This window comes from Symphalangus syndactylus, chromosome 17 (genome assembly GCF_028878055.3).
Source record: "Symphalangus syndactylus isolate Jambi chromosome 17, NHGRI_mSymSyn1-v2.1_pri, whole genome shotgun sequence".
In the NCBI taxonomy this organism is placed as follows: Eukaryota; Metazoa; Chordata; class Mammalia; order Primates; family Hylobatidae; genus Symphalangus; species Symphalangus syndactylus.
The window spans coordinates 51,844,305-51,862,099 of record NC_072439.2 but is presented as its reverse complement, the minus strand read 5'-3'; the positions used below and the strand labels follow the sequence as shown (position 1 = coordinate 51,862,099).

Here is a 17,795-nt window from a genome sequence, read left to right as displayed (position 1 = left end):
TTGTCAGTCAGCATTTACATAGCACTCCACATTTACAGACTGGGGAGCTGAGGGCAGTTAGTCATTCATATCAGGACAGAGAACAAGATGAGGGCTATGGGTCCTGTATTCAATTCTTCTTAAGATCCTAATTCACTGCCTGAATGAAGAAACCCCAACCCCATCTCCTTCAGGTGGAGGCCTCCCGCACAAGGGCAGGCTGAACCCCAAACTTGACATTGGCCCCTCCTGAGCACTCAGCCCACAGCCGACAGCTTTCTTTTTACAGAACACTCTAGGTCCCCTCTCCTGTCATGAGCCCTAGCAGAGACAACCAATAAATCAAACCCTAAGCAGGTGAAGATGCCAAGCTCTCTTGAACATTCACAGATCAATGCAATTATGAGCATCTTTGTACTTCCAACTGACTGCTTCATTATTAATGTGAAATTAAACCCATTCTGAGCACTTACAATCTGGTAAGTGTTCTATAATTGTGTTTACTGATACTGCCCTGATATTGAACACCTGGGAAGAGATATAATAAATACAGGAGGTTGCAAATCTTAGACGTGATTACTTTCAAGTTGGAAAAGTATGGATCTGGATGTGGCTTTGCCAGATGCTTGAGCCACTTAAATTCTCTCAGCCTCAACTTTTGCATCAGTAAAACTGGGGTAATTGTGCCTTCTACCTAGGGTTGTTGTGAAGACAATGAGGTAAGATTTGTAAAAGGCCTAACATAACATTTGAAAATATAGCACATCCTCAACAAATAGTAGTTAGTATTAATGTGCTACATTACGATGGAAGACCATGGATAATCAGAAGATACAGATAAACAGAGCAACTCTTAAAAGCTCTCTTTTTCTGCCTTTATGCATTTAACAGTATTCACGGAGCATGTACACTGTACCAGACATCATTCTAGAAGCAGAAAATACAGCAGAGAACAAGACAGGTAAAGCCCCAGCTCTCCTGAAGGTTACCTGTGAATGGCAGGAAGATACTAGAGAAATAATAGTTAATAAAGATGATAATTTCAGATGTCCATAAATGTTGAGAAGAAAATTAAACAGAGTGATATGATAGACAGTGACTGGTGGATTTTAGAACGAACCTCTATAAAGGATCATAATTGAGGTAACACCTGCCAGGAGAAGCCACAGGAGTAGAGAGGGGGCCAGGTAGAGGAAACAAATGCCCAGGCCTGAGGTGGGATCAAGCCTGGCTGGCCAGGAGAACTGAATGAGGACAATGGTGTCTGGGGTGGTGAGAGAGAGATGGGACGAGTTGAAGTTGAAGGTCTAGGCAGGGGATCTGAATTCCTATCCCAGCTCTGCTACTAGCAAGCTGTTGGGCTTTAAATAAAGATTTTAAACTCTTGAAATCTCTCAGTTTTGCCATCTGAAAAATGAGGGGAAGGGATTACCCTTGATCATTGTTAAGGTCCTTTCAACTCTGACTGTAATATAGACCAAAAGCACTATTACTCTTCCTATGATGACAATACTGCAGTCAAATATGACTCTCTTACAGATTGTCTAGTCTTGTTTGCAAGTGTCTATATTGATCTTTAGGCAAGAGTTACCTGTAAAATTAATCAGGCCCCATGATGTAAAATCCTTTATTCTGCTTATTTCGAAGTATCTTTTGGATTAGTAATGGCCAAAAGATCAGCTGGCCATAGAGAGTTTTTGGTTCCTGGTGGCAAAATACTAGCAGCTCACATATGGTCCCAGGAACCTAGTTTTTAAAGTTTATTTTAATCGTTCTGTATTGTGTCTTGACCTTTTTTCAAGCAACTAAAGAACATGTATCAAGTCATACAACTGAGTCTGGGAAAACTTTAAGAAACTTTCTATTTTGTTTGATAGCATCAACTTGCATAGTAGGTTATTCTGAACTGTTAAAACGAGTGTTAAAACGCTGTTTGTAAATCATTATCATCTTTTTTTAAGTCCTCACAATAGTGATTTTATTAAATTAGTTGCTTTATAAAACATTGCAGATGTCATAATTGTTAACATAACAATTTACCAAACTGCAGTTAACTGGTGCAGTGTGCTGAGCACATTTTATAAAGGAAAGGAAATGCCAAAATCCTGGTAAAGTTGTTCCATTGTGGCCTAAGAGAACAAAGATTTGTTTCTCAGACACTTAAATCAGGCAAATAAAAACAGGTAAAGAGTTTCCCTCCCCCATCTGAAGCACTTCATCAGTAGAAATAGCCTGATAAATTACTAGACAGTCTGCACTCAAGAGATTCCACAACATGTAATGCAATAATACAGAGGTTTACCTCCTTTAGCTTCAAAGTTGGAGGGTTTTGGCCATTTTAATTTTATATCCAACTAGTGCTATAGTTCGATATAAAAACTATAGAGTGAAGATATCAGCCACAGTATCTTCACTCTGAGATAAGCAGTCTTCTTCACAATGTATTTTTAATATCCTTATGTTCAATTTTAAGACTAAGCAATTTTAATACTAGGTACACATCACATGCCCTTGCTGCCAGCTGGTTTTCTTGACAAGTTATGAAGTAGTTCAAGGAGGTATGGTTAAGGCTGTATTACTGAATGGTGCTGGTAAATACTACACAATTTTTTTTGTCATGTTGCAACCTTTTATTTCCAATTCAGTGACTGCTGCTATGAAATCAGACAGCAACAATGACAACATTATTAGGTTCGTTTTGAACTATGATTTAGTAGCAGCTGAGGTTCCCAATTTTAACCCTTTGGCAGCAAGATCCAAGTTCCTTCATTTGCACATTAGCACCTAAGTGTTGAGGGGTTAAATAACCAGCACAAAAGATACTACTGCACTTCTAATTGTAGCATTTGGTAGAACTGAAAGGAAAGGAAGTTGTACTACATGTTCAAGGGATTATGGGCAACATAAAGATGACAGCAGGACGGGAGGCTGAGACAGAGAATTGCTTGAACCCGGGAGGCAGAGGTCGCAGTGAGCCGAGATCACGCCACTGCACTCCAGCCTGGGCGACAGAGCAAGACTCCGTCTCAAAAGAAAACAAAAACAAAAAAAACACCAGGAAAAGACAAAATGTCACATGAAGTCTTCATAGTCTTGTACATATCCTCCATCATAACCACCATAATCTGCCAGATCATCATTCATGGTGGCTTTTATCCCCCTCCAAGAACCACACCTTTCTTCTTCTTTTTGGCTTTTCTTGCTTCTGTTTTTACTGCAAAGTACAGTCAGTGAACTGGTAATCTTTTTCAAGTCATCAATTTCCAATGAAATACACATATCTCGAACTAAGATTTCCAAAAAAAAGAGGACATCGTATAGTGACTTTTCATTTTGTGTAATTTTATCTTTTAGTAACTTTCCAAACTCTGTAAAATCATCTCTTGAAGATGGGTTCGTAGCATCTATTCCATAAACTGTATTATTAACACCAAAAGTTTCCTTTGCTAATTCGAGGTCTGACTCTTCCTGTAATTTATGTAGCCCCAGTTTATCTGCTAATTGTTCTTCTGGTGTTAGCACTTTATTAGGTTCTTCAGGTTCTTTCAACCTCTTTTTAATTTCTTCTTGCCTTTTTTTCTGTTGCCGTTCTTTCTCTTTTATCTTCTCTGCCGTTTTTTTCTTTTCTGAACTTTTAACCTCTGGTTTTACTTCTGCTTCTTCTTTTTTTACGTCATCATCGTCATCCCAGTTATCCTTGACGCTCTCGTCCTAGTCCTCGCCTTCCCGGCAGTCCCCGCCAGCAGTGCCGCCGCCCCACACCTTCTGCACGGGGTCTTCCACGGCGAATGCGTCCGCATCTCGAGAGTCGCAGTCTCTCGCCGCCGCCGCCGCCGCCATCTTGAGGAGGGCGAGAGCGTGTATTGAGGGGGAGAGCTAGCGAGGAGTTAGCGCGGCGAAGGTGAGTCACTGGGTTTGCTCAATCTTTATCATCTTAAATGTTCAAGCAACTCTGACTGTAGTGCACGCCTCTTCTCTAGGGATTTAATATGCAGTAGTTGACCACCAGAACAAATGTACATTTAGGAAAATGACAATTATCCACCATGGTCAACAGTGACGTAGATAATTTAAAGTCACCCAGTGTGAGAACTGAGTGAAATTCTAAGCCATCAGATCAAGAAGGTAGGTGCTTATTCTGAAATGGCTCTAGTATAACAGATTTGCACCCAACCTATTCTGGTCAAATGAGTAACTAACTCTCCTGCTTTGTTTTTTAAGCACTTACAACTTCTTGGGTAGACCATTCCAGAACTTAAAAAACAGCTTTCCAGTTCTTTCTTATTTCTAACCTAAGTCCTTTACATTGCTTTCTAGGTTATTTCCTCTAATTCTGTCATATATGGAGAAGGGTAAACTGGTGGTTACCCTCAGCACACTACACTTTTTGTTATGGTTTGGCTCTGTACTCCCACCCAAATCTCATGTTGAGATGTAATCCCCAGTGTTGGAGGTGGGGTGTGATGGGAAGTGATTGGATTATGGGTATGGTTTCCAATGGTTTACCACATCCCCTTAGGGCTGCCTCATGATAGGGTTTTCAGGAGATCTGGTTGTTTAAAAGTGTGTAGCGCCTTCCACTTCACTTTCTTCTTCTTTCTCCGGCCATGCTTGTGCCTGCTTCCCCTTTGCCTTCCGCCATGATTGTAAGTTTCCTGAGGCCTACCCAGCCATGCTTCCTTTACAACCTGTGGAACTGTGAGTCAATTAAACCTCTTACCTTTATAAACTACCTAGTCTCAGGTAGTTCTTCAAAGCAATGAGAGAACGGACTACTACACTTTTCAAATAAATAACAATGACACAAAGCAACACACATAGTGTTTACTAATCTAGGTTCTTTACAGATTACCATTTAATTCTCACAACAATTCCATCAGATAGATAACTGTTTTAATCCCACTTTACAGGTGGGATAACTGAGGCACAGAAGCTAAACACCAGCTAGTGAGAGACACAGCTGGGATCTGAGCCCATGCCCCTGTCTCCAGGATCTTTGCTTCAGTCACTGCACCATTTTGCCCCTCCCATAAGCAAATTCTCCATGTAGGTTGCTATTCACAAATCTCTCTGTTTTTTTGTTTGTTTGTTTAAGTGATTCATGAAGAGACACCAAAAACCTTTTTCTTTTTTCTTTCATTATTTTATAAATAAGTGTAATTCTTTTCCTTCTTCCTGAAAATAAAAACCTACGACCAATGCTTTATCTGAAAAAGAGTCTTTGACAGGTTTTTGCAGAAAGAGTCTTTCATTTATTCATGCTGCCCTCATTAATAGAGAAAAAGTCTTGCTGGGCCAAATTAAGTCAACGTGTTCCCCATTCACCATCTAATTATCTTAAAAAGCACAATCCAGCACCAGAATTAAAGCAGGAATTCTACCCATCTTTTGTGAGAGTGCAAGAGGCCACGAGATGAACCACATAGCTAAGACTGGTGACATGGACCGGAGAACCCAGGAGATAACGTTATTCAAGTTTATGTGGAGGCTTTCATGGCACTCTGGTTTTTCTGCATCAGGAAAACAACTGCTGTAGGCAGAGAGATGGCAGCTGCATATCTACCTACCTACCTATATATCTACGTATCCATCTATGCACATATATGTACCACACACACCCACACAATTTCTTTTCATTTTCCTTATCTTAACCACTAAAATACTAAGTTTTTTGTGTACCCTTTCAAGTCCCCATCACAGATAACAAAAGCCTACCCTTCTTATTGTCCACTTCCCAAGCAAATTCCCTAAAACAAACCAGAAACATAAAATAGAGGATGCGCATAACTCAAAGATATAAAATATATACCACATAGGTATAAATAAAAAATTATAAGTATAGGTAAAAAATTACATATAAGGTATAAATAAAAATTATATATATGGACATTGTGTATATGTATATGTGTGTGTATAGGGTATTTCAGACCACAAACTTAGTGGTATAAAATATATCACTTTATTTAGTCTCATGAGAACAAACTTTAACACATTTTATGAAGAAACAATCTCAGTAAAGGAGGGTTTCTCCTCCCTTCTAAGTTGCTGGAGAAGAGCTGTGTGCCCAGGCAGTGGGCGGAAGGGGGTGTCTGGTCTGGGTCATGATCCATCCAAGTTGGTGAAGACTGAGGCATCCTTATTGCTGTCTGGTCTTTGATTGTTCACACAGAGAGGCAGCAGGCTCCAAGGGTTCAACGCTCTCAGAGCTGCAGCCCAGGGCACAAGCAGCTCCATGAGGCTGCCTGCGGCCCTGAACCCTGCTGCTCCAGCACGCACATGAAGATTTCAGGGGACTCTGGTTCTGACTGCCACCCCTTTGAGGTTGGGGTAGAGGGACAAGAGAGTATAGATGCTCACCACGGTCAGATCCTCTCCTTTTATCTGGTATTTTTCTTACCCTGCTCCTTACCTCCTTCCCAGGGTTTTAGCCTAGGGGAGGAAGCAACAAGGTGGGACCGTTTCTCAGGTCACATCGGAGTTTAGCTAACCTCCGTTTGCCTCCCCTCTAATTGTCTTCCTTTCCCTATCCCACTAACCTGTGAACCTTTGGAGGAATTAAGGGTCAAAGGGAAGACTGTCTCCTCATTAGGTCTTCTTTATGCCCTGAGCCTGTCAGCACCTATGCTTTTAAAAGTCATGGCCTTTTTTTCTGCTATAATAACTTGAAGCAAAGAGGTTGCATGCCTAAGTGATAACAGTGGGGCAAAGGAAAATGGAGTGCAGAGAGACAACAGTCTTTTCCTCCAATCACATGTACCCACCTGGCAGTATATAATATATGCCAACTGTGTGTATCTTAACATGATATACACATATATGTATTTAATACACAAGAATCATATTTACACATATAGGCATTACTAATGTGGTTTGGGGCTATGGATTGTGGCTTTTTTGGGGAGAAAAATTTATGGATGAATACTTCTATCCAATTCTTAAATATTTAAGTCATAAATATATGTTCTTAATTTATGGATCATAAGAGAAAAAAATGGAGAACCAGAATATAAAAGATAATTATCTTATAATAGATTGTAAGATGGATTATAATTGTAATATACCAGATTATAGATAGATTTCTCATCACCAATTGCACGGAGAGAAAAGGGAGCAAGAATTTCTGACTCAGGAACTCTGTAACAATCAACTTAATGTAACCCCAGCCATGTCATTTAGCTTCATTAACAATCTCATTTTCATTATTAATGAGGATGAAAAATGTGCTCAAAATACATTACAAGTATAAGATCACAGATTTCAAATAATAAAGCTGATTCAGCTGAAGATTGAAAATATTGCCTTATTCATAAGACATTTTAGAGCACTATGCAGGCAATAAAGAATTCTTAATCTTTGCACCAAATGCCATGATTCACATTGTTTTCCTTTAGTATGAAAGTACTTTCAATGTAAACTCTGACACACTTGGAAAAAAAATAGGTTTCTTAAGACCTTTCCATACAAAATGTAGGTAAAATAACTTGAAAAAGAAGTAAAACAATCTTAGGTTATATTGGTTACATCTTTAACTTATTGCTACTAGTTTAAGGCAAGAACTTAATCTTTATATCTAAACATGCAAAAGGAAATATCCTTTTGCTCTATGGTGAGGAGACAGGACAAAGCAGTTTTTTATTACCTGTGGTTGAGAAAATAGCTGTTTAAGAAAAAGATACTTCCATTCTTCTGGCTAGCCTGAATCTTGAGAGTACAATCCCTCTCTTCCAGTTGTTGGGCAGGCTGTTTTTGTTTCTTGATGGGTAAACATATTTCCACTATTAACCCTAGGTGATAAGATTCGGGGTAAACAGTGTCTCAGGGATTACTTAGGAGGGACAATAGGCAGAGGCAGAATCTTGGGGGAAGCCCTCAGGTATAAGGTTGTCAAATTTAGCAAGTAAAAATACAGAAAAACCGGTTAAATGTAAATTTCAGATAAAGAAAATAAGTTCCCTATATTGCATGGGACCACCTTACCAAGATGGAATTATGTGAACATAAGAAATGGCCACTGGGTGAGTGCCCAGCAGGAATATGGGCTCACCAACCAAAAGAGTAAACAAGTGACCTCTGGGCATTCCAGCCTCAGAAGGTAACTTAGAATTCTACCAAATTCTACCAACAGTAGAAGCAATCTTCAGGGAGTACTAAAAATGCATGTGGCAAACCGAAGCAGTGGTGTTAGCACGAGCCTACCTTGGAATTAGCCTGAGTTGCTTGGTGCAACATTCAAGTGAGACCAAAGTAGGGCAGAAGAAGGAACAGGGGCCTGTGTACCCAGGGAGTGTCTGTCATGCCAATCTGTGGCTTGTCTCCAAGTTATCTTAGGACACAAATCTGTGCTCAGGAAGCTCATCTGTTTCTGTGCTTCTGTTTTTTCCCTTTTTGGTCTTCTTGTGCTTTCCCCTCATTTCTCATTCAAATTTCTTTTTGAATATTCTAGCTTTTGTCTCTAAATAATTAACATCTAGGCCTTTAATCTTGATCACACTCACCAACCCATCCTCTTTGTGCCAACCAGAGGGCCTCTCTCCTTGTCTTTTAAAATCAGATTTATTGAGATATAATTTATATATAATAAAGCTCACCAATTTTGTATGTATGATCTGTGAGTTTTGACAAATGTGTACAGTTGTATAACCACCACCATCACCACAATCAAGAGTGTAGAATATTTCTATGACACCAAAAAAAGTTTCTTAATGTTCCTTTGCAGGTAATCTCGAGACTCCTTCCACACCTGGCCTCTGGCAACCACTTATCCGCTTTGGAACACTTCAGTTTTTACTTTTCTAGAACTTCATATAATTGAAATCATATTGTATGAAGTCTTTGTTGTCCAACTTCTTTTACTTAGCAAAATGCTTTTGAGATTCATCTGTGTTGTGTATATCAGTTGTTCATTCCCTTTCTCCTGCTGACTAGTATTCCATCATATTGACATACCACAGTGTGTTTACCTATTCAGAAATTAATTGACATTTGGATTGTTTCCAGTTTAAGGCTATTATATAGAAGGCTCCTATAACATTAAAGTAAAAGGGTTTTTTTGAATATAAATGTTCTTTTCTCTTGGGTAAATATCTACAAGTAGGATTGCTGGGTCATATCATAATCATAGTTGTATATCTGACTTATTAAAAACTACCAAACTGGTTCTATCATTTTGTATTCACATCAGCAACATCTAGGAGTTTCAGTTACTTCACATTCTCACCACAGTTGATATTGTCAGTCATTTGTCAATTATGAGTGTGTGCTAGTATCTCATTGTAGTTTTAATTTACATTTCCCTAATGATTAATGATGTTGATAATCTTCTCATGTACTTCTTGGTCATTTGTATATTTTTTTGATCTATTCAAATCTTTTGTACAATTTTTAATCAGGTAGTTTGATTAGTATTTAGTTGTACATGTTCTTTATAGATTATGTATACAGACATTTGTCATATATGTTTTGTAAATATTTTCTCCCACACTGCAGCTCACCTTTTCACTTTTCTTTTCTTTTCTTTTGAAAAGAAAAAGTTTTTAATTTTGGTGAAGTTCAATTTATTGCTTTTATGGTTTATGCCTTTTTGTGTTCTGTCAAAGAAGACAGCTTAATAGAAGGCCATGAAGATCTTCTCCCATAATTTCTTCTAGAACTTTCGTAGTTTTAACTCTAACATTTACTCTAACAAGTTAATTTTTGTTTAAAATGTGAAGTAAAGGTCAAGGTACTTCTTTTGCATATGAATACCTAGTTGATCTGGCACCATTATTGAAGAGTCCCTCCTTTCCCATATTGATATGTTTTGGCTCATTCATTGAAGACCAATTCACCATATATATGTGAGTCTACTTCCGGACTTTCTATTTTGCTTAATTGATCTGTATGTCTATACCTTACTTTCTTGATTATTTTAGCATTATAGTAAATCTTGAAATCAGGTGACGTTAGTTTTTCACTTTTGTTTTTGCTTTTTGTTTTGGCCATTCTAGGTCCTTTGCATTTCCATATACATTTGAGGATCAACTTGTCAATTTATTTATTTATTCATATATTTATTTATTTCCTTCCTTCTTTCTTTTTTAGAAATTGGATCTCACGATGTTGTCCAGTCTCTAACACCTGGGCTCAAGCCATCCACCTAGCTCAGCCTCCTGAGTAAGTGGGACAATAGGGGCATGCCGTCAAGCTCAGCTAAATTTGTCCATTTCTTTAAAAAAAAAAGCCTCCCAGAATTTTGATTGAGATTGCATTGAATCTATGGAATCCATGGATCAATTCAAGGAGAACTGATATTGTAACAAGAGTAAGACTTCCAAACCATGAACACGGTATACCCTTCTTTTATTAGGTCTTTGATTTTTCTCAATGTTTTGAGTTTTCAGCATACAGATCTTTCATGTATTTTGTTATATAACTTACTTATAAGTGTCATGATTTTTTAATGCTAATGTAAATAATATTTTCATTTTAATTTCTAATTATGTATTCATAGCATACAGAAATGGAATTGATTTTTTCATATTGACATGTATCTTGCACAGGTGCTAATTCACTTTTTAGTTTCAGTGACTTTTTTATAGGTGCGTTGGCATTTTTTATGTAGACAATCATGACATCTATGAATAGAGACAGTTTTATTTCTTTCTTTCCAATGTGTATGCATGTAATTTCTTTTTCTTGCCTGATTGCACTAGCTAGGGTCTGTAGTACAACACTGAATAGAGGTGGTGAGAGCAGACAGCCTTGCCTTATACCTTATCTTAGAAGGAAAGTATTCAGTCTTTCGCCATTAAGAATGATGGTAGCTGTAGGTATGTAGGTAGTTGTAGTAAATGCTCCATGTGCACTTGATAAGAATGCATATTCTGCCATTGGGTGGAACATTCTGTAAATATCAATTAGGTCAAAAGAACTAAGATGGCCTTTACTGAGTTGATGACTTTCCCTTCTATTTCTAGTTTGCTAACAGTTTGTATTATGAGCCTCTGTTGATTTGTGTCAAATGCTTTTGCTGCATTTGTTGAAATGATCTTATGCTTTTTTTCCCCTCATCTGTTGATATGGTAAATTATATTGATTTTTAAACATTGAACCAGCCTTGCGTTTCTATTATAATGGTCATAATATATTATCTTTTTATACCACTGGATTTCATTTGCTAGCATTTTGTTGAAGATGTTTGCATGTAGGAAAATTGGTCTGTAGGAATATTGATCTGTAGTTTTCCTTTCTTGTAATGTCTTTAACTGGTTTTGGTATCATGATAATACTCATATTAAAAAATGAGTTGGGGAGTGTCTTCTCCTCTTTTATTTTCTGGAATACACTACATAGAATTAGTCTTCTTTCTTTCTTTAGTGTTTGATAGAATTCAGCAGAATAGACAATTAGGGCTGGAGTATTCTTTGTTGGGTGGTTTGTAATCATGAACTCAATTTCTTTAATTGTTAACACTATTCAAATTATCTATTTTACATTGGACAAGCTGTGGTAGTTTGTGCTTTTCAAGGCATTGGTCTATTTCATTTAAGTTGTCAAACTTATGTGTGTAGAATTTTTCATAGTATTCCCTTATTATCCTTTTGGTGTCTGCAGGGTATGTAGTGATATCTCCTGTTACATCCTTGATGTTTGTGATTTGTTTCTTCTTTCTTTTTTCTTTTTCCGGCTTGCTGGAAGATTGTCAAATTTTATTGATATTTTTTTTAAAGAACTAGTTTTTGTTTCATTGATTTTCGCTATTGCTTTTCTATTTTGAATTTCATTGATTTCTGCTTTTTTCATATAGTGTCTTCTTTCTGCTTGCTTTGGATTTAATTTACTCTTTTTTTCTAGTTTCTTAAGCTGAAAGTTTAGAGGCATTTCTTCTTTCCTAATATTAGTCTTTACAAGTTTCTCTCTAAGCATTATTTTAGCTGATGCTGTGTTTTTATTTCATTAAACTAAAACTATTTTCTAATTTATCTTATGAATTTCTATTTGACTCGAGTTATTTAGCACTACGTTATTTGATTTCCAAATATTGGGGGATTTTCAGATATCTTTCTACTACTGAGTTCTAGTTTAATTGAGTTATGGACAAAGAACATATATTGTATGATTTCAATACTTTTACATTTTTAAAGGCTTGTTTTGTGGCCCAGAATATTATCTATATTAGTGAATATTCCATGTACATGTGACAAGAATGTGTATTTTGCTGTTGAGTGGAATGTGCTATAAATATCAAGTCAAGTTTGTTGATTATGTTATTCAAGCCTTCTATATGCTTGCTTTTTAAAATTTTTATTTTTTTATTTTTATTAAATATAATTTAATATCATACAATCCACTCATTTAATGTGTACAATCCAGTGGATTATTAGTATATTCACATTGCATAACTCATCACCATTATCTAATTCCAGAAAATTTTTATAACTCCAGAAAGAAATTTCATATTGTTTAGCAGTCACTCCCCATTTGTTCCAATTGTGACTGCTAAACAATATTAAATTTCTTTTTGGAGTTATAAAAATAGATTAGAAATAGAAATATCTAATCTACTTTCTATTTCTATGGCTTTGCCAATTCTGGACATTTCATACTAATGAAATCATGCAATGTGTGTCCTTTTGTGTCTGGCTTCTTTGGCTTAGCATAATATTTTCAAGGTTCATCTGTGTTGTGGCAATTGTCAGAACTTCATTCCTTTTTATGGCCTAATAATATTTCATATGTATATATAGTCAATCATCATCATTCAGAGATTCCATATTTGTGAATTCGCCTACTTGCTAAAATTTATTTGTAATCCCCAAAATAAACACTCATAGTGTTTTCACAGTCATTTGTGGACATGAACAGAACAACAAAAAATTGGATTTACCCAATGTGCATATTCCCAGTTGAGGTCAAACAAAGTGATACCCAGCTGTCTTGTTTTAGCTGTCATACTGTAAACAAGTGTCCTTTTTGTGGTCTGTTTATTGCCATGTTGTCCTGGTCCACCTAATGTTGCTATGAAGAAATACCTGAGGCTGGGTAATTTATAAAGAAAAGAGATTTATTTGGATCATGTTTCTCAGGCTGTACAGGAAGCATTGCACCAGCATCTGCTTCCAGTGAGGGCTTCAGGCTGCTTCCACTCATGGCAGAAGGCCGAAGGGAGCCAGCATGTGCAGAGATCACATGGTGAGAGAGGAAGCAAGAGAGAGAAAAGGTGCTAGGTTCTTTTTAACAACCAGCTCTTGCAGGAAACAATAGAGCAAGAACTCACTCATTACCACAAAGATGGTACCAAGCCATTCATGAGGGATCCATCCCCATAATCCAAATACCTCCCATGAGGCCCCATCTCCAATATTGGGGATCAGATTTCAACATGAAGTCTGAAGGAGTCAAATATCCAAGCCATAGCACTTATTTTTTTTGTTTGTTTTTTTTTTTGCTTTTTGTTGGTGAATTTGCTATTTAAAATGCCCTCCACCAAGTGTAGTGCTGAAGTGCTATCTTGTGTTGCTCAGCACAAGAAGTCTGTGATATGCCTTACAGTGAAAATACGTGTTTTAAATAAGCTTTATTGAGGCATGAGTTATAGTGCTGTTGGCTGTGAGTTAGATGTTAATGAATCAACAATATATATTAAATAAGGTGTCTTTAAAACAGAAACAAAGGCAAAGAAAAATTATTTATTGATTGGTTAACAAAAATATTGTGACCAGAGGCTCACAGGAACGTAACCATATATTTTGCCTAGGTGCAATGGTTCAGTATTCACTAAGTCAATGCTTATGGTGGCTTTATTTATTATGCTGCATTTTGTTTACCCATTCATCAGCTAATGGACATTTGGCTTGATTCCACTTTTGGTCTATTAGCAATAGTGCTGCTATGAATATTCATATACAGGCTTTTTTGTCTGTATATTGTTCTGTCGGCTACTGAGAGAGGAATGTTGATGATTCCAAATGTTATTGTGGATCTGTGTATATCTCATTTCAGTCTTATCATTTTTGCCTTATATGTTTTGAAGCTCTGTGTTAAGTATATACACATTTGTGGTTCTTATGTCTTCTTGGTGAATTGACACTTTTATTATTAAGTCCTTCTTTACTCCTAGTAATATTCTTTGTCTTGACTGCATGCCAGCTATTGCAAAATTTACATTATTAATTGCTGGATTTTGTTATATTCCCTTGAATAGTGTTGGATTTTTTGATACACAGTTAAGTTACATGGAATGATTTTGACCCTTTTGAGTCTTGCTTTCCAACTCTGTTAGAGTGAGTTCAGAGGGGTCTTTAGGGTTAATTTAGCTCTACTACTAAAATAATACCCTTCTGAGGAATCTATTCAATTTCCTGTGTATTACAAGGTCTTTTAACTCTGGATGGTGAAATACAAGCTATTTTCAAGTCTAGGAATTATTCTGCCACACCATTTTAGTGGCTTTTTTTGCTGCGTCTCATGCATATACAGATCTATACTCAGCCAAAAACTTGAGGATATTCCTCTACATCTCTCTAGGGTACTCTTGTTGGTTCTCTCTCTCTCTCTCCCTTTCTCTCTCTGTCTCTGGTACTATGATGCCTTGGCTCCCCGAACTCTGATCTCTGTCTCCTCACTTCGGCATGATGGTTGGGCCAAGTTGGGTTCCTCTTCCTTGCGCTGCAGCTTAGAAAGAGCCTGCAGGCAGAAACCTGGGGACATTACAGAGCTCACCTCAATTGTTTCCCTTCTATCATATATCACAATCCTGCACCACATCTTATTTAATATGTGAAGGCCATTGTTTCATATATTTTGTTTGGTTTTCTAGCTGTATAGGCATAAGGGTAAATCTGGTCCTGGTTCCTCCATCTTGACTGAAAGAGAATTCCTGAGAGCCCAGAGTGCTCTTTTTATGACAAATCTAATCCAGTTGCCTCCCATAAACTTTGTAATGACTTTTTTGGGCATCAGTTTCAAAAGAGTAAATAAATGAAGGAGAAAGGGATGTATGTATGTATCTCTAAAGATGGAAGAAATTAAAACATGGCCTTTAGGGAACCAGAAATAGTGACGGAGTCTGGACAATGAAAGGTGCAAACACATGAAGGGGAGGTCCAGGGGTGGATTATGAAGGCAGAATGAAGCAAACACTGGTCCAGAATCCAGTGTCCTTGAGTCCCTCTGCTGGAATCCACAAATATAGTTAAAACAGTATCCCACTCTAGCCATTCCAGCTGCTCAGCTTCATGTCCTCTTTGCCCATACATCCTTCATCCCATAGAGTCTTGCCAAGAATACAGACCATGTAAATAATGTTGACCATGCTGCTAGTTTTTATTGGGAGCGGGGAGTTATCTGAAGGAACTAGAGAACTAAAATGGAAACATCTTTTGCCTTCAAGATTGAAAATGAGAAGATGGAAAGACAGACTATACATGATTAAAAAGGACCCAATCAATGGTTAAAAAAAAATGTTTAATAAGACAGTGAAGTTTCAGCTGTCTGAGAACCAAATGGGTTCAGGAGGGAAGCCCCAAGGAGGGAAGCCATCTTCTGCTTCTGGGTGAGTCTTGGGGCTGAGTCATGTAAGCCATAATCAGAAAGAGAAATGGGCTCCCCGGTCTAGGTGTTTTTTGCTGCAACTGTTTACTTGCCAGGAAAGCACAGCTGTGGGGTCTAATCTTCTCAGTTTCTTCCTTGGGTTCTGGGAGACACCTGGGCTGCCTTGGGTAACTGAAAGGATACTGGCTGAGACAAGAAAGACGTCAACAATTGTTGAGGGAAAATATGTGAGGTGTTGTGTCAGAGCCTTAAAGACCTCATCTCGTAATCTTAACAGCAACCCACATTTCACAGATGAGAAAATTGAGGCTCAGAAAGGTTACATTCATGGTTTCAAGTTAGGGCTCTGTGCCAGCCCACCAGGCCATAAAATGAAAGAAATTATTAGGTTTTGTGGTGAGAGCAGCTCAAGCCAAGTTCGAATCCTGACTATAAGTAAACATACAAAGACGTGTGACATATACTTTTGTATGTCATAATAAATTATAAATAGAATGATTTTCTTTAGAGAGTTTAACATACTGTCAAAGTACAATTTTCAAAAAGTTAAAGACATAACTCCTGTACAAATTTAGAATGAACACATGTCAAATATGTTATTTAATTCATTAAGGAGGGAATTTGTAAGATGGTAACTCTGGTGCAAAGAATATTGGAGGAACTGGGTGTTCCTTGGCAACAAAAAATAAAGAGAGAATGAGATTACTAGATTAGATACAAAACTTGTTAATGTCTTACAGGGCAATAAAACTATAATCTAAGGTTACCTTTTCTCTCAGACAGAAATCATTTGCATCTCCACCAGACAAAAATGTCTACAAGTTAGCATGTAATTTCACAAAGTCTGAGACCTGTAAACATTAATTAAAAAGGAATCAAACAAAGATACATTTCCCTAGATAATTAAATACTCATTGATGGGTTTCTTGAACAACTCCTTGACGGATATTAAAAGGTCGTGGTTTCTTTCTTGGTCTTATTTCCAAATTTTGGTTGATTATTTTTCTTATCAATACACTAGGAAATCTATCATAATAGTGTTAAGTCCTTTGACAGAAAGTGAGTCCAGGTTTTATGGGGCCTGGAGTTCTTACAATATTAGAGTCTCTTTTAAAAAAAAGAATACAAAAATATTTTACTTTTGCAAATCTTATAAAAATATATAAACATGAGAACACATAAATTTATATCCCCCAAGGGCATTGGAAGGAGTTATGCACAAAAAGGTCCTTGTTTTTTTTTTTTAATATCAAATATTCTGTAACCAAGTATCTTCAGCTCTGAGTTAGTGTATAACTGTAATCGTTCATTTTCATGCTGCTGATAAAGACATACCCAAGACTGGGTAATTTATAAAAAAAAAAGAGGTTTAATGGGCTTACAGTTCCACGTGGCTGTGTCACCTGTGGAGGGTGTCCAGGTTCTTGGCATCTTGAACAAAGAGTTGGACAAAACGCACAAGCAAAACAAGGAAGGAATGAAGGGATTTACTGAAAATGAAAGTACGCTCCCCAGTGTGGGAGTGGCCGGAGCATAGGGGCTCAAGGGCCTGGATACAGAATCTTCTCAGGTCCAAATACCCTCTGCAGATTTCCCATTGGCCACTTGGTGGTCACCTCATGTAAATGAAATGGTGGCACGCAATCAGAGGCTGCAGCGAAGTTATAAAGGTTACACTCCGGTGCAAACATCTGATAGGCTGCAAAAAAACAACCAATCAGAGGTTAAGGTGAAGTTACAAAGTTGCACTTTTACACAAACGAAGACTCTGCCTGCAATCAGTCTGACTGGTTGCAGACATTCAATTTCCCATCTGCCTTGCAGAAAAGGTGGGGGTTTGTAAAGGGAGTAGTCTCTGGTCCTTTTGTTACTTAGGCGTGGGAAGTTAGAGTTTTCCTCTCAATTTAGTTCTCGGAAGTTGGTGTGAAATGGCCTTAGGTTCCTTGCCTCCATACCCTGTTCTTCTGCCTCAGCTGGGGAGGCCTCACAATCATGATGGAAGATGAGACAGACAAGAGAGAATGAGAGCCAAGTAAAAAGGGTTTCCCCTTGTAAAACCATCAGATCTCATGAGACTTATTCACTACCACGAGAACAGTACGGGGAGAACCAGCCCCATGATTCAATTATCTCCCACCACTGGGTCCCTCCCACAACACATGGGAATTGTGGAAGCTACAATTCAAGATGAGATTCGGGTAGGGACACAGCCAAACCATATCAATAACCAACCTAAACACCTATAATTTTTTGTATTATCTAATATTCTATATTATTTTAAGATC

At 37.5% G+C, this 17,795-nt stretch overlaps 1 long non-coding RNA gene and 1 pseudogene across 1 annotated transcript in view; one reads left to right on the top strand and one right to left on the bottom strand.

Moving 5' to 3' along the window:
- Positions 1-3,024: 3,024 nt before the first annotated feature.
- LOC129466862 (eukaryotic translation initiation factor 3 subunit J-like) lies at positions 3,025-3,867 on the bottom strand (annotated as a pseudogene).
- Positions 3,834-17,795, top strand: part of LOC134732887 (uncharacterized) — a 45,405-nt gene continuing 31,443 nt past the window's right edge. The window contains exons 1-2 of the long non-coding RNA XR_010116456.1: positions 3,834-3,880; positions 10,060-10,131. This is a non-coding gene — a long non-coding RNA (uncharacterized lncRNA). The remainder of the gene's footprint in view (positions 3,881-10,059; positions 10,132-17,795) is intronic.